Here is an 18217-nt window from a genome sequence, read left to right as displayed (position 1 = left end):
AAGCTTCGTAAAAAAAAAAAATCACAAGATGTCACGTTCACGGCCCCTAAATTACTTGGAACAGGACTTGGAGACTGAATCCTAATCTGGGATAAGAAAAAATAATACATCCTAGGCTCAATGGCTTTCTTAGAAAACATTTTGTCTAATCTCTGTCCCCAGGACATTTCCTGCCTCTTCTGACTCTCGAATACACGGGGGATTGGAAACCAAACAATAGTGACATCCTGAGCTTTCCTTTTCTTTAGCAAAGCTGAAAAAATAATGTAAGGAAGGAAAATGAAAATGATCCCTTTACCTGGACTCTGCCCTCACTATGAAGGAGGACCTGAAGCTGGAAAAAAAAGGAACTGGAAAGGGAGGAAGAGTCTTCCTTCCCCGCAGAGCGTGCGGTAGGAAGAAGTGCTGACTGGGGACAGCAGAGAGGCAACCATGTAACAAAAAACAAAAGAACAGAAGACACTCTCTCCCTTTGAAGGCCCAGCATTTGTTTTTCTCCACATAATTTAATCGATATTTGTTGAGCCACCACCATTCGGCTTTCACGGTCACTCTGGTGTTTAGTTTCATGAGCAACTACTTTTTTCCACTGGCTGCAGAAGTACTGGCTCTATGCACGACTGGCAGAAGATCATTCCTTTGAGCAAAGCAAAATTGGCACCATCAAGGGAAGCAAGGGTATCTCTGGGTGGGTGATCAGACCCCGTCTTAACGTGCAGTTAAATGACAGAAGGCTTTCACAGGCCAGTTAAGCACTTTTGGAAGATGTGGCTTCAGACCATTCAGTGTGCACGTGAAATGCCTAGACCTGATGACAGAACTTTCTTGAAAGCTGGTGCATCCGAGGACACCTCAGCACAAGGAACAGAGCAATAACATATATATTCTCCAGAAAATAAAACATGGCCTTACCTCATTCGAGCAAAAGTATATTGAAAGCTCTCCTTTCTAGGTACAGTAATAAGCCTGGGAATTTGGTTTTACACGGGAGCCTGGTCACCACTGCCCAAGGGCTATATGCCTGCCGCGCCTTCTCAGGACACAGCCTCCTGGAGGTCGAGGTGCAGATCAAGTTCTTCAGAGACCTGAAAAGCTGGGGTCTGGCTCATGCTCCATTCTGAGGACAGTCCTGTCTCTCCACAAGGATGCTCGCCTCTTCCCCCATTTCAGCTCTTTCTCTAGATTTTCTTCTATCGATGCCACTGGCATGCTTGCAAACTGATCAACATCTCATTTTTCAGTCACCCTTCATGCCACTGCCCTCCGTCCGAACATTTAGACTTCCATCCTAATGTCACAGGGCTTTTGTTTTCTTCCACAGTATCTCCAGAAAGGATTCCTCCTAAGTAGCTAGTTATTTATGTCAAGGCATCAGAAATCCATCCATCCATCCATCCATTCGTTCATGCATTCATTCTTTCAGACATTTGGTATCGTGCAAAGCCACTGGCCTAAGAGCTCTGAGGTTAAGTAGGGAGGAGCAGACACTTAAAATCACTGTGATATGATAAGAACGAAGTCAGGATTCGCACTACTGTCTCTACCTGGAACTTACACTTTCTCCCTTGTCTACTTCAGTCTTTAAATACAAATGAGGAGACACTGCCTCCTGGAAGCCTGCCCTGAATCCACTCCCAGCTGAATTAGGTGTCTCTTCTGAGGGTTTTCAGTAGTGCCTATCTAGACCCTTGCACCAATTAGCTGTTTACATGCCTGACCCCCAATTAGAAACTGAGAGATTTGAAGGTAGACACTGTGTCATGTTCATCTCTGTATTCCTAGTACTTAACATAGAGCCAGTAGGTTGTACCCAGTGCATATTTTTGAATGAATGACCACCAAAAAATATATATATAAAAGAAATACCATAGAAAGTTTTGAACTAGAATAAGGAGTTAGTACTCATTTTAACTAGAGGAATAAAGACAGTTTTCATGGAGGAGTGGTATGTAAGCAAAGTGCTGAATGAAGCGTGAATAGGATTTTCAGAATTTGAAAAGATCAAGGGCTTGGAGGAAGGGATGGTACACAGAGGATTACTTTTTACAACCTAAAGGATTCTCTCCATCTCTGATCCATTACTCCTCAAAAAAAGTAACCTTTCTTATATTCTACCAAGGGTTTTCTCTTTTCCTTCCTTGCTTGTGGAGAACCTTCCATGATGCCTTACTATCTAATAGGGTAGAATCCAGGTGGGTTAGCTTGCACTATAAGGGTCTTGCTATTATTTTTACCCAACACTTTTTTCTAATCCTAACTTTCAGCCCTTGGCCATCCACTACCTGCGCACATCAAGCCCATCTACTTTTGTCCCCCAATATCTTGCTTTTTATCATCTCTCTGGCGTTCCTCTTTCTCCATCCCTTACCTGGAATGCTTTCCCCGGGGCCTTCCTGCCCTAGACGGCCCCATGCTGTCTTTGAAAACCCCACCCGCTTCATGCAGCCTCCCTTTTCCACTCCAGATCAGAATAGCTTCTTCCTCTAGACAACTTGATTGAACCACGCTTTTACCATTTAATCATAGGCTACATTGTATGGTTTTCTAACCAGAATCTGTTTTGGTCCTTTATGCTGACCCGGATAAGGTACCTACCAGTTAGGATCATGGATGGCGTCTTTTTGTAACAGGCGATGATGAAAAATTCTTGATAACTTAAGCACTTCTCTAAGGACATATGAGGAATCTTTACTTTAGGCAGATATCTTATTATTCAGCTACCAGCAAATGGAGGTGCTTACCCTGGAGAGAAGATTTCACTTAATGAAAAGAAATAAATTATCCATTTTCAGTGTGTCTATGTCATAAAATCACTGAATTTTCCTATATTATGAAATAAAAACCTCCTACTTTCCTGTAACATTCAGAAATCAGTTGCAATCCTACATATTAACAATGAAATATTATAAAAGGAATACAAAAACATGATACCTTTTAAAATTGCACCCCAAAAAATCAAATACCTAGGAATAAACTTGACCAGGGAGGTGAAAGACTTATATGCTGAGAACTATAAAACATTCATCAAGGAAATTAAAGAGGATTCAAGGAAATGGAAAGATATTCCATGCTCCTGGGTTGGAAAAATTAATATCGTAAAGATGGCCATACTACCTAAAGCAATCTACAGATTAACTGCAATCCCTATCAAATTACCCATGACATTTTTCACAGAACTACAACAAACAACCCAAACATTTATATGGAACCATAACAGACCCAGAATTGCCAAAGCAATTCTGAGGAACAAAAACCAAGCAGGAGGCATAATTCTTCCAGACCTCAGGCAATATTACAAAGCCACAGTCATCAAGAGAGTGTGGTGCTGGCACAAAAACAGACATACAGACCAATGGGACAGAATAGAGAACCCAGAAATAAACCCAGACACCTACGGTCAATTTTCAACAAAGGAGGCAAGAATATAAAATGGGGAAAAGGCAGTCTCTTCAGCAAGTGGTGCTGGGAAAACTGGACAGCCACATGTAAACCCATGAAACTGGAACACACCCTCACACCATGCACAAAAATAAACTCAAAATGGCTTAAGGATTTAAACATAAGACAAAACACCTTCAAACTCCTAGGGGAGAGCACAGGCAAACATTCTCTGACATCAACCTTACAAATGTTTTCTTAGGTCAGTCTCCCAAGGCAACAGAAATAAAAGCAAAAATAAACCAATGGGATCTAATCAAACTGACAAGCTTTTGCACAGCAAAAGAAGCCATTAAAAAAAAAAAGTCATCCTGTTTCACTGATAGAACTATAGTCATAGTTATTTTTACTACTTCCATGTAGCCAAAGTAATGACATTTTAAAAAATTGTGCGACTAGCCCTTTAAGATAGGTGCATCCGTGTCACGTTTTTACCCTTGCCCTTGTAATCCTGGGACGCCTTCCAGGCTTTGCCCCTCGTCAAACCACATCAATATCAGTCTCAAACCTTAATCGTAAAAGACATCTAGAGGGATAGAGGCTCAACGCGTCCTGTAAAGGCGCAACTTCATTACACACAACAGGCTGCAGGGCATGGAGAATCCATCCCCTAACCTTTCCCAGCCTCTATCCATCTGTGCCCCACTGTTGGATGCCCACACTTGACGGTGAATGCTTTCCAATGGGAAACTGTAGCTGGATATTTTTCCCATCCTTTGGTCCCTATTGTATGTTCAGCTGCACTGGAGCTAACTGCTAATCAACGCCAGAGACTCTCATACACAAACAAACACAGCATTGTGGCCTCCCCCAGGGCTGGAACACAGCAATCCAGCAAACAATTTAGTCAGGTGATAGCAGGCTGGAGGAACAGACAGCGCATCACCCAGACACCCTCCTGCCTACACTCCCTGTGGCCCCATCCTCAGCACAAACCAACTGAACTGCCAGGCCAGGCAAAAATGATACTTGAGAAAACAATGGAGACTAAAACAATATGCAGTAACGTGCAATCAAAGAGGTCTGGTCTGACAACAGGATTCTTTGTCCAAGAGAGTGGATTCTCCTGATCGCGGTGATGTAGACATAAAATACACAGTACGAGAGCATCTTCTGGACAGAGGGGAGGGGAGGGAGGAAGAAGCGTCAGCGCACGATGGTATCTTCAGAGACGCCTCGGGCCCTGGTCGTAGAACAGGGGGATGGAGGTGGAAGAACGCAATGGTTAACAGCTTTGTGGTTAGATATGCCTGATCTACAATCTCAGTTCTACCTCTGGGTCTCTTCTTTGATCTCCTTTCATGCTCCACTCTCCCCACCCCACGGTGGAGAGAACATGATTGGAAGCAATGGGGTAGAGGGTGTAAGCTTTGTGGAAGAGGTGACTCCAGTGACCAGGCTGTCTAACCCATGGCCCAGCATCTAAGACTGTTCAGGTCCTATCAAAGCAGCAGTTCTTCACTAGAACAACTGATCATGGTTTTGTCTTCAAATGCTTCCTCTGCGAAGAACAAGGTGGGAACAGGCTTGGACTGACTTCATGGCATTTTTACCCCAAAAGACATCTAGAGCTTAAGAGACATAGAAAGCAGACAGGACAACTCCACTGGAGAGAAAGCTCCTAACAATCCCCACTAGAGTTAAATGGGCCCAAAGGATCCAAAGGCAGTTGCCCGGTCATTCAGCCAGAGTGGAGGGAAACTCGCCGCGAACTAATAGAGTTTTCTGTGAGGTCTGAAGTGCCTTTCCCCAAGCATAAGGCTTCTGTTTATCAGAGTTTTTAGATGTTTTCCCTAAGAGCTCAGTTCAAGCCCACTTCTATTTCTTTTGTTTCCTGGTTCCACTGTCTTTGAAGTTAACTGCTCTCCTTTTCGCCTCTTGCAAGAGCGCATCACTGGGTGGGATGTTAGAAACCCACGAGAGTCAGCTGGCTTTTAGGAAGTGCGCATCGAGTTAGGCGAGAACTCGGCAGAAATCCACCTCTACCCACTTATTCCTGCTGCATTGCTTTTGATCTGTTTCTCCAAATCAAATTCATTTATGACAGCCTTGAAGTACATCTTCATATCCCCAGAGAGCATATATCAGAGGGCAAACTCTGTGATCTGTAACCATCAGACTCAAACCGCTATTTTAAAAGGCCAGAAACCATTTCAGGTTGGTTTGAAATCCCAATGCTGGCATAGACAGTAAAAGCGTTTAACTTTCACTCTTCCTTTACAAATGAGAATGCGGGTGACAAACCCAAATTTGATCTGACTCACTTTAATCTAGAGCCAATCTGTACACTAGTCATTCCAAATAATAACAGAGCGGATAAGTAATTCCCCAAAGGGTGCCAAGCCCTGGGGTGATGTGCATCAAAGAGATTTGCTGCCCTTGCAAGTTTACCCACCTGCAGTGCATTAGGCCCACTCCACTTAGCCCAGAGCAGCTCAGAAGTTCTCGAGGCTCCTGGGGCCGCTAAGGGGGTCCGATTCGACCTGGTCGGGATCAGCCAGCTGTGGCTTCCCCGGGGAGACTTCAACCCTGGGTATGTATCTGAAAGGGTCCTCAAGGCTCATAATGGAAGATACTGTTTCCGTTCAGCTTGACCTTTAATGGGCACACACTAAATTCTCTAGGATTATTTGTTCCCATTTAATGGACACACCCACTGCTGGGAAAAATATTTTCGTTTGCTTCATGGGGTTATGTTTGTCTGTTTGCATTTTTCTATTTCCAAATATTTAATGAGAGCCCATCATATTAATTTACTAAGCGTTTTATAATGGTTCAGCTTTATCCACGTCAAGCTAAATAAACTGAATTTCCATCTTAATTGGTCCACTTAGCAGAAACAAATGCACATGATAATGTGCGAAAAGCTATAAAAATAGAGGACACATCCAATGGCAATGTTGATCTAAAAAGCAAGGCACACGGTTATTCACAGAACTATTTTTAAAAATTAAATTGAAAAAATACAAAAGTATACCAGAGTGCTAATAGTGCTGCCTGCTTTGAGAAGAATTATAAGTCAGTTTTTCCCTTCTCCATAATTTTAAAAATTTGAATATCCTCTACCATGGACACATTTTTCAAGAATGAAAAGAAATAATGTGTTTCTTTGAGTACCTATTTTTGTATTCCTAATAACAAACCTAATAGTTGAAAGACCCTTTTTATTATTTTTCACATCATTAAAATTAATCTTTTCACAAGTTTGAATTACACTAAGCTGTATTTAAGATTCTGCTTCTCCCAGAGACACTGCACTTGATAGTTAAATATACATCGTAAACATGAAAAGAGGATGGGAAGACAGGCTTTATTGTTTCAAAAATTAAGTATCTAAACCAGTTAAAATAACCTAGTAATCTCCCTCCTTTCTCTTCAGCAGCTTCAGGCTTCCTTATTTGATCACCGTGAAGCATATCTAAAGAAATACACTCGACACAGAAGGCAATATTTTGGGGGTAGAAACTATTTTTGGAAGAACTAAATTGATGCTTGCATAGGATTCTCCAAAGCTGCAGGATATTGTTTTTAAGCCAAAGATCCAACTTTTGGCTTAACGTGGACACCCTATTGGACCAGCTGGCAGATGCCCAGTGGAAGCCCTTCTGATGTTCGAACACTCAGAAATAATGGCCACTGTAGGTTAAAACCTTGAAGACGCTTCTCTGCTATTGGAAGCAATTATGTCCCAGGCAGGTTTGGAAGAGACCGTGTTATTAGCAAATAAGGAAGGCCATTATGAAAACATGACTTTAAAGTTTTATATGATCTCCATTTGTTTTATTCTGCATGAAGATTTTCTCTATTACCTAAGATTCTTACCAAGATGTGTTCCTTATTGATTAAATCTGGACTCTGAGGCAAAAGTCCTTGGCTCCTTCCCTGGGCAGCCCAGTGTCTCCCAGGAAGTCACATGGAGGGATGGTCCCTGCTCTACTTCCTTAAGGTATGGAAGGGGACGATTCAAGGGAGAAATAGCTGCTGAAACCTTAAAGGAGAGAGTTCTCTAGCATGACAAAAAAATATTCCATAATAAGAATGAAGGTTCCCACACCCTTCTCATGAGCTTTGAGGGCAATTTACAAAGGCAATAGCTGACTCATTTACACCTTCTCAGGGAAAGGCTCAAGCAGAAACACTCATAAGAGGCCCAAGTACACACCTAGCAAGGGGCCTTACATTCTCAAGGGGCATCAGTAGAGCCAACAGCAAGTCAGATGGTGAGTGCAAATTTCTTATATAAATAAGCACTGTTGATGTTATTTGGACAGGAAGGTATAGGTGTGAGCTTTTGCATATGGCAAGAAATGTTACTACCAATGACACTCGTTGTTTGTATGGAGTGATGGGTGTCATGACTAGAGAGTTCTGATTCCTCTCCTAGTCCTCCAAGTTTGTGGAACCAAACCCTAGTGGCTGGCGTCTGAAAATGAAGTTCCCAGGCCAGCAGCTGCCACCTCCAGGGAGCTTGTTAGAAGGGCAGACTCAGAGTCAGCCAGAGACCTAGTGAACCAGAATCTCCATTTCAGCAGGTGACTGATAAGCACATTAAAATATGAGAAGCACGGCTCCGCCATAAACAAAGTGCTACTCATCAACCATAAACCTAAATGTAGTGAGAATAACTGACTGACATTTTAGGTATGAGCCCTCGACAAGTCTTAGGAAGCACTTAATATTTAGTAAAACCATTCATTACCATTTTGGTTTAACCTTTTTTAGAATTGCCTACTCACTTTTTTTTTTTTTTCCGCTATGACTCAGATTTCCTTTTCTTCACATCAATCACACATCTTTTCTTCTACTCACTGCATCTGGACAAACTTACCTTCTGGTGGCACAGGAAATCTCTAGATGTCCTGAAAAGATGATAATGACGAGCAGCCGAATTGGGGAAAGAAAAAGGCAGAAATGACCCCCCTGACTTTATGAATCGTAGCTCCTGTTTAGTGCCACTGTTTGGAGTTTATAAACATTGTATGCTCACAGTTTACTTCTGCCACCAGCCCATCCCCGTCACCGTCATCACCATCTTACAGCTGGAAAACCTGAGGCTCCAGGGGATACAGAGACCTACTCAGCATTGGGCAGAACTGCCAGGAGGCAAATGCAGGCTCCTGAACTCGAACCTGGACGCTTCCTCTGAGCTGACAGCTCCACAGCGGCGGCAGGGCCAGGAAGGGCACAGCTATGAGCATCACCAACATCAGCAGTGAGGTGGGTGCACCTTGGCTTGGGAGTGCCCTGTATACACAATGCTTTCCTAGACACCATGGGAAAGGCCAAGGCCAACAGTCTGATTGGGGGACTTTATATGTCAGATTCCCCAGGGTCTCAAGCTTGATCACGTGACCTGTGTTTCTTTTGAGAAGGGTTTTTGGATCTCCATGTAGAGGGAATGATCTGAGAGGGTAGAGGGAAGAAGTGTCTCAGGAAGCACAAAGTTTCACCTAGGTTTCTCTTTGTCAGTTTGTGAGAGAAGCCAGCTGTGCCTGAGAAATAAAATAGTGGCGGACTTAGCACAAGGTCCATAGCCAGGAGGGGGCTGCCTCCCTGTAATCAGCATTTTCATTATCCTCACCAAACACTCCCTAGCAGCCAGACTCTGGGTTCAGTCCTTCGCACTCCTTTTCTAGATTAATACTCATGTCAATCCTACGAGGGAAGCATTAGTGCCCTCATTTTAGGGATAAAAACATTGAAACAAGAAAGACCATGATACTTGCCAATGCAAGAAGTATAGCTGCGGTTTATACCTTGATGTCTTTCCTCTTAGAGCTCAGATGTTGGAGTGGTGCAGCCAGTGTTTCTCAAACACCACCTGAATCCAAGTGGCCTCTCACACGTCCAGGTTCCTTAACTTCACCTCTCAAATCAGAATCTCTGGGGATGGGGCCCAGGCATCTGGATGCTAAGACATGCCTCTAGTTATTCTGGTAAACATTGAAGATAAGAAACCACTACCCTGGCTGCTTCCTGTATTTACATTGGAGTTTAGGTTTGTCGTGAGAGGCAACTGAGAGAGAAAATTAATTAGCCAAAGGAAGAGATGGCATTGTAGAGGAGAGAAAAAAAAAAAAAAACAACAACAAAAAAAAAAACAAAAAAAACCAGGAATTTTAAGGTCTTTGTTTTAATTCTTATATGGCATTTAAGGGCATCATCTTAACCTCTTTAAACTTGTGTTCTTATCAGTTAAAAAAAAATCCTGCTCAGCCTACCTAAGTAGAAGTGCGATGAAAATATGATGAGAAAATAAATGTTATTAGTTCTGAAATGCAAAGGCCATATGAAAATGGTGTCCCGAGTGTTCAGTCTTATGACTTTTATTGAAACAGTTCATTACCGAAGAGATAAGATCTCTCTCTCTCCATTATGGAGGAAGCAGTGAATCAGAGACTTTGCCAAATTGGGGGCCTTGAAACAAACAAGGTGAAACATGACTAGAAGGATCCGTCAGAGAACTGGTAGGCTTGGGTGATGTTTGTAATAAAGGAGGTGAGGAAAGAAAGAAGAAGAGGCTTCTTCTAGAGGTCTGAGGTTGAGCATGGGGTGCTTGGCTTTAAACATGAAGTTGGTACCAGATGGTGTTTAGAGGGATTGAATATAGAACACAGGTCCTTGGAGCAGGAGGAGGAGCAAAGAGAATGGTATTCAGAGTCATCTCCTCATTTTTTCACTCATTTGCTAGACATTTATCAGGCATTTCAATGGGCTTTCTCTAGATATTGCAGGGTTCTGGAGATGCATAAGGGAGTCCCTGCCTTCAAGGGGTGGATGGTGTGGGTGAGATGGATCTGATCATAAAGGTGAGTAATTCCAAGAGGTAAATGATGTGCGATTCCAGGGTTAATGCTGCTGGGAAAGGAGCTGAAGTCATCAGAAGGGGTGACAGAAGGGCTGAGAGTAGAGGAGGCGGGGAGAATTAGAGCGCCCCCTACAGGGAAGATTTGCCTGGGAAAACCCTCCCTTGGTGCCTTTAATCCTCAGACTCATTCACAGCCTCACCCACATTCCACAGAGGAAGTCAGAGGATTTGCTGTCTTTCCTCCAAGTCTAATTTCACTGAAGGACAATAATCCCATAGAAATTTTCCTAAAAAGAGCATCTAGGGCAAGGTGCCATGCCTTTAAAATTATAGTTATTCTAAATAATTCAAACTAATTTTTTTCATTTTTAAAATTTTTAAGATGTCACTTGCAATAATTTTTCGTGCTCTATTACATAGCAAATGTGAAATGATAATACGAAAGAATTGAGAATGCAGTTTCTCTTCCAGGATAAACGACATTAAAGAAAAAAGACAATGCTTTTGAAATAAATATTATCACCCTCTCCATTTAGCCTTTTGTGAATTACTTTCCTTTCTGGCATAAAAATGTTTTTATCTCTTTGTCTCTAGAACTGCTTAGGATGAAAATATTGTTTGTATGTGTCTTACTCTAAGTTGTGCTGCAGCAATTTGTGTTTTAATCTTATTATTCGCATATATATGGAGTAGACCGTACGATGCTTGAAGACATACTTATCTTTGTATCCCCTGTCTTCCCACCTAACATATAACAAGGCAGCCAATATGTATAAATTCTTTCACTTTAATCCCCTTTCCCAAATAGGGCTGTACTCAAACCATTCCCTTCAGTATTCCTTCGGAAAAAAAAATTTTTAATATGAGACTAAAACTCAAATGAAAATGGAGGGATTTGAGGCTTTTGAAACTCAAAGAAGAGTCTTGATCGGCACTGAAGCATTTAGAAGGAGGGAGAGGGAAAGAGGGGGGTGGATGGAGAGGGAGGAGTAGAATACTGAAATATTTGGAAATGAATATCCACATTCAGAAGGTGAGGGAAACAAAAGAGCAAAGAATGAGAGGCGTGGCCAAAGAAGTTGGAAAAAAAATAAGATAATACCATGTCAAGAAGGTTACATTAAAAGATAATTATAAGAAGGCAGTGCTGACAGGCAATGCTGCCTTATAGAAAAGAAAAGGAAGACTTACAAAAAGCTACTGCTTTGATGAACTAAACTGTGACTTTTAAAGTGTTTTTTCCAGAGGTGGTTGGCAGTATTGTGGATTTTCATTGTTTGAGCTCTCTTTGAAGTGAATCCCTTAATACAAGATTTCACAGGTTAGCACCATTTACTGAATAGGAAGTGTTTGGAATTGAAAACTCTGACCCCTAGAGAAAAGAAACTCTGTATCGTATTTCTTAAATATACCACATTGCCGAAGGCATCCGGCGTACATATAATAAATACCATTTACGACTGTCAAATCGACTTGCCAAAGCAGCAAGAAACACTGTATTGTTGAGATAGGAACGGGGAGGATGCGATGGAGAAGGGAAATCTAGGTCCACCTCCTAAATGAAGTTGAGACACTGAGAGTGACGTCTACATTTATCGTGGTGATGAAGCTGTAAACTGATCCCGGCCAGGTCTGAGTCAACAAGGAAAAAGATCCAGTGGAGTTGATAGCGAGAGTACAATCTGAGAACAGATTTGAGTGGACGAGGCCAGAAAAATGTCAGAATTTCAGCTGGCAAGGTCCAACCTTCCATGCATTCCAGGATATGGACAAACACTTCTGATACATATGTGCTTTCTGAGTATGTGCTATCACAGATACGGGCAAGGAATTGGGCAAGACAGCAAGGGACTTTTTGGATGGGAAATGATGGCAACTGGATCAATAAAAGGGAGAAATGAGAGCAAGAGGAGGAGCAACTAGGTAAGCATAAAAGTTGGAAGAAGTGAGAGATACAGAATGCTAGCTGTACCTTAAAGTGATGCTGTCATTTATATGAAGCACGATTCTAAGAATTAAGAGTCCAAGTGCCATTACTCTTTTCAAAATTACATCAATAGCTTTTTTCCACTATGAGTTTAAGAATCTAAGAATTCTGCCTTTAGGAAACCCATTATGATTTTTTTATTGGAAATGTCACTTTTGCTAAGCCTACTATGAAGAAATGGCTCCAAAATAAAGCCCAGTGAAAGAAATTAAATTATTTCCCAAACTATCTTAAGCATGAACTTAAGATATTCTCTGCCTACTTTTAAGAACTAAGCATTTGTTGTGAATGTGATCTACATAATCAAATCTGCAGTACTATGACAATCCATTATAGCTATCCTTTTAAACCACAGAAATCTGAACTCCTCATTTTACCAAACACTAGAACAGGGAGGAACAAAAGGCTTTTATATTTGACAATCTAGAAAGATCATATGACACCTGGAAAACTATGCCACATACAAGACTGGCATGAAGTGCATGGAAACATGGCCCAGTGGATGGAAACTTGAATTGGCCACAATCATCAAGAATGGAGAACAACTTTCCAACATGAGGCCACGGCCTAAATTCCACTCAGGCCAATTGATTCTGGAAGGAAAAAAGCAAGCCCAGCTTGGAAGGATAAGCTTCATATCTAACTAGCATTTTATCCCAGGGCAGTGACATGGTCTTGTGTCAAGAGGAAACAAAAGTTCTCTGATTATTCATTAGAACTGCAGCCAGAAGGGACATCATTGCTCACCCTTAGGCAAGTTCCACTCAGCATCCACCCAAGGGAACAAGAGCTGTTGGAGAGGCCTGACCCAATGGATGCTCCACAGGGAACCAGCCACTCTTTAAACTGCACTGACCTGTACTCAGGTGTAAACACACATGCTCCTTAAGCACCCTGGGTGGTCTCAGTTTGGGCATCACCTTTAGGAGGAAAGTCAAGGACAGCAACCCTTCTTCCTCTGGCACCATATTTGTAGGTGTTTAGAGAACTAGAATTTGCAATCTGAATTCTAACTATTGGCCCTCAATCTACCACTAACTCATACGCAGTTTTGAATAAGCTGACCAAACTCAGTCTCCTGAGAAAATTTTGAAGAGTAATAAAATACCACAAGTCAAATAGGAATATGATCAGAATTCATGTGAGAATGCTGTTTAAATGAGAAAGCAAGAGTGTCTTCAAAAGGAAAAAAAAATTTAAACTCAAAATATTTAATTTCGAAGATTGATTTTATTTTTGCATATGGAGGTTCCCAGACTGGGGGTCTAATCAGAGCTGTAGCCACTGGCCACAGCCACAGCCACAGCCACAGCCACGTCAGATCCAAGCCATGCCTGCGACCTACACCACAGCTCACTGCAATGCTGAATCCTTAACCCACTGAGCAAGGCCAGGGACCGAACCTGCAACCTCATGGTTCCTAGTCAGATTTGTTAACCACTGAGCCACGACAGGAACTCCTTGAAGATTGATTTTATAATCAAAGTGATTAAATGTTAAGGGACCTTATTTCTCTCAAGAACAATAATAAGGTTCTATGAAAATTTTCTAGAATAAAAACACCAAAAATGTTCATTAAAAATGTGAGTTTTGGGTGTTCCTATTGTGACTCAGTGGTAATGAACCCAACTAGTATCCATGATGATGCAGGTTCAGTCTCTGGCCTCACTGAGTGGGTTAAGGATCTGGCATTGCCATGATCTGTGGTGTATGTAGGTCATAGATGTGGCTCAGATCCTGCATTGCTGTGGCTGTGGTGTAGGCCAGCAGCTGCAGCTCCAATTCAACCTCTAGCCTGGGAACTTCCATATGCCACAGGTGCGGCCCTAAAAAGCCAAAAAAAACCCAAAAAGTTGGTCCTGGGATTCCCACTGTGGCGCAGCGGGTGGTTTAAGGATCTGGTGTTGTCTCTGCAGTAGCTCCAGTAACTGCTGAGTCAGGGGTTCAGTCCCTGGCCCAGGAACTTCCATATACCTCCAGCGTGGTGAAAAAAAGAAAAAAAAAAAAGGTGGGTTCTGCTACATACTGCATATATGGGAAGACTAAATGAGGTACACGGAAATTTTTAATAAATTAGTAAATTTATTATTCCCAATACCATGGAAAGAGGTCTATCTAGGGAACTACAGGTTATATATTGTATTCATAATATACTATAAGTATTCTTAAGTATGATATTATTTTCATTCTATATAATACCCCACTGAGAAGTCAGATAATAAAAAGTCACATATTAACACTAGTTTCTCTTCTCTCACAGTTCTACCTTTGAGGATTTAATACATTTGTATCTACAAGCAAACAGCTGGAATACAGCTTCAGGTGGGTTCCTTATAGAGACCTTTCACTAAATGAGAAAAAAAAAGTTCTAAAAGGGGCCTGGTACAGGAGGAGAGGAAAAGTCACTTTCTACAGATTTAAAAGTACAATTAGAGAACTCGAAGCACCAAGGTTTATTAAAGCCCAAATAATGGCATTAGGTTTTTTGATAATAAAATAATTTTTTAAAAGCTCATCCTCTAACTTAAATTGAAAAAACAAACATAACCATTCTGAAATAATCCCAAAGGGAAGAAAATAGATAATGTCCACACTAATTTCCTTTGAATTTCACTGGAGTATAATTTTTTTTTTAAGGATTTGGTCTTTATATAATTTACTTAAAAAAGAACAGAACAATGATGGAAAATAAAAGCTTTATTTTCAATGCTGGGAGACACGTCTTTTGTTTCACTCCCGTTACCTCTTTAGTATTTCAAGTATTAGTTCATCCCCAGATGATCCAGGGGCAAAAATGGGCTTTGCTGTTTCATCAACTCCACATTTGCCTGAGATCATAAAAGTGCTTCATTATGTTATTAGTTCAAGAGGTCTTCTTGGTAGTTCCTGGATCTCCTCCCAGGCCCTTCACACACACACACACACACACACACACACACACCTTTCTCAAACCCTTAAAGCAAAATTCCTAAATAACCCTCAAGATGAAGATGAAAGATGCAGAAAGACTGCACTTTGATTTCTCTGGAAAAGTTCAGTCTCCCCACTCATCACCTCCCCTCCCCCCCACATGCCACTCCTATTTTTTCAGTGTGTCCTCAAAACTATTAACAGAGGTGGGGGTGAGTAAAACTCAATGTGTCTTCTTGTGTCTGTGTTTTGTGTTAAAGAAAAAGGTGTGTGTGTGTGTGTGTGTGTGTGTGTGTGTGTGTGTTGAAGAGACAGGAAGTTTTATGTTCTGTTTGTTAAGTAGGGAAGGGAAGGGGTAGAACACATTTCTCCCTTTGAAGATATTTTAACTTATTAGAAACATCAACCAGAAACTAAGTATCTAGCAGACTAGTAATAAATATACCCTAGCTGTAGGTGAGTGAAATAAAAAGTTCAAGTGGCTCTGTACAGGGAAGTTATTAAAATTATCATTCAAATAAGAAATGGGATTCAAGGTGTGTCTTTCAAACTTTGAATGTAACCATTTCTAGAACCATTCCTGGGCTGGCAGGCAGAACAAAGAATGCCAGATGCTCTACAAGAGATGCTCAATGTCAGCTGGCACTGGGAGGAACAAGCCCCCACTTGGTACCCAGAAATGCCAGCTAAGATGCATCAGCTGGTAAGCCCTGGGGCAATCCGGGAAGCAGAAGGATGGGAAAATGAGCCCTGCTTGCTCAGGCTGCTTACTTTCTTCTCTACCCAGCCATGGACACACCTACTAACTCGGCTTTTACAAAAAGCAAAGCCCCTGCATGTTCTCCAGCTGAACTCAGGAACACAGGCAAAAGCATGCATAACATCACATAAGCTTCTTTCCTTCCACTCATCTAAGGGCACCCTGAACTATCCTGACCTGACTTCCCCCAAATATGCCTCTGGAGCAGATCAGTTTTGAAAGCAGCCTCAGGAGTAAAGGCACCAGCAGCTTTTCACCCACTCCTGCCACGATCATCCGCTGGCACCCTGAACAGTGGCAGAGGATGAAGGTAAAGTCGACTGGAGACACCTCAGAGAAATCGCGCGTCGCCTTCCACTTACTTGGAGTTGCAAACGTGTGGTGCGCGCTCAGGCTGCCTTTGTTGATGGGGCGAGGTTTTCTGCCTGGAGTCCAGGTACCCCAGTCGCTGCTGCTCGCGGAAGCGGCTGCTCCCTGACTGCCACACGGTGACTCACAGGTCTCTTTCGTCCCCTCTCCCCACTTTGGCTTTTCCTCTGCTCTTCGGCTCCCTTGGCGGGATTTTCGGACTGGAAGGCGGGGACCCCGATCCTGCCTTGGGCTCGAGCACGCCCAGACTGGGAGGGAACGGAAGGGAAATGGAGAATGGGAGGGATGCGGGAAGCGGGCCGGGAGAGGACGCGAGCTGGGCGAGGGAGGGGGCGCGCCTGGCCCTCGCGAGCTGATTGGGAAGCTCATTAAAAGCAGGCTTCTCCAGGGGCCGTCTCTCCCCGCCGGCGCCAGCACGGGGATTTGAACCCAGGGGCCAGAGCAGGAAACAAAATTTCGTTTTTCAGCAGAGACCTGGGCATTGTCTCTTTTCCCAACTTTGTGCGTGACCTCGCTTTTAGGTGGGCGCATACCCCAGCCCATGTCATATCAAGTAGGACATCTTAAACAGACACTTGCTGGCATTTCAGGTGACAACTTTGGTCTCAGGTGTTTGTTTTGTTTTGGTTTTGGTTTTAATGATGTTGCGTGAAAAACACAATCTTCAAAGCCAGGCTCTCATTTGCCCCCACCCCCAACGCCCTCCCCCACACACAGCTCCCGTCACTTCAGCTGTCAGTTCCATCCCACCTGTGAGTCACGAAATGTGCAAAGGAATTTTTTTTGCACTTGTCACAAAGAGTGACAGATGTCTGAAAGTTCCCAATGAAATGCCGCTTTCCTTTGGGGGCTTTTTCCTTTTCTGGCTTCCTTGGTGCCTTTGACACCCAAGAATTTAGGAGATTAATCAATGTCGCCCAAACTCTGAGGTTTGGAAAACCCAGAGGCTGGGCTTCCGTGGCTTTCTGGAATTTCCATTTTGTTCGAATGAGGGAAAAAGCTAAGATAATATACCTAGGATTGTTTAAGTAGCACATAGTTGAATATTTGTGATATAGATGAGATCAAATTATTGTGTAAAATATTTAAATGTAAAACCAATTTTCCCAAACAAAAAGGAAATTTTGAGATTCTCCTCTGCTCATTCGTTCTTTCCTGCTCCTGGTCTTGCTCCCTTTACTTCCTTTTAGCTTATTATTTGGTGCCCATGCCAAAAGTGGTTGCAAAATACTTTTCTGTGTGCCGTACTTCTGAGGTTACATCCTTTCAATTCAATTTGACGAATATCTATGAAGCGCCTTATATAACTCTTAAAATTTACTTTAAACTCTACCTAAAAGCCCAAACAAGAAGCTCTGTGTTATGGGAAGTAGTTCGTAGGGACTCTGGGCTACATGGATAAACACACCATGGTGGGGCTACGTGGGGCAGAGAGGTGTGTCTGCAAGTAGAGCTTCTCATCAATGAACTAATCAGCCCTTTCTTTTCAAAAGGAGTGGCATCAGATAGTGACTGGCACACCTCCAGTCTCTCCCTGTAACTAAACTCTCCGTACACCTGCCTCATGCCATCTGCCAATGAAACGAATGAATAAGGAACTGTCTTCCTTCCACACACAGACTTCAGGTCACCTGTTTCCTTTTGTGATTCCAATTCCTCAATGAAGTAAAGCAATGTGGGTTTTCTTCTGATTTGGCCTGTATAAATTGTGGACGGAATGCACGTCATCATTTTTTGTTATTTTTTTCCCCCAGCCCCCTTCCTGAAAGCCTTCTCAATGTTCATTAGCACTCCATAGCAGTGGCATTTCCAGGCCTTTAAAAAGGAGTTACAGGAGTTCCCATCAAGGCGCAGTGGAAACGAATCCGACCAGGAACCATGAGGTTGCAGGTTTGATCCCTGGCCTCGCTCAGTGGGTTAAGGATCCAGCATTGCCATGAGCTGT

At 42.5% G+C, this 18217-nt stretch overlaps 1 protein-coding gene across 2 annotated transcripts in view; it reads right to left on the bottom strand.

Annotated features, from left to right (window-relative positions):
* The window catches only part of PTN (pleiotrophin), an 88611-nt gene extending 71966 nt beyond the window's left edge, over positions 1-16645 (bottom strand). Inside the window, exon 1 of one of the 2 annotated variants that reach the window (XM_047763280.1) lies at positions 16266-16645. The gene's annotated coding sequence lies outside the window, so the exon portion shown is untranslated. The remainder of the gene's footprint in view (positions 1-16265) is intronic. The other variant, XM_047763282.1, reaches the window with a different exon arrangement.
* Between the last annotated feature and the right edge of the window lie 1572 nt (positions 16646-18217).

The sequence above is a fragment of the Phacochoerus africanus genome, chromosome 16, assembly GCF_016906955.1.
Source record: "Phacochoerus africanus isolate WHEZ1 chromosome 16, ROS_Pafr_v1, whole genome shotgun sequence".
Lineage (NCBI taxonomy): Eukaryota > Metazoa > Chordata > Mammalia > Artiodactyla > Suidae > Phacochoerus > Phacochoerus africanus.
This window is presented reverse-complemented; position numbering and strand designations above follow the sequence as displayed.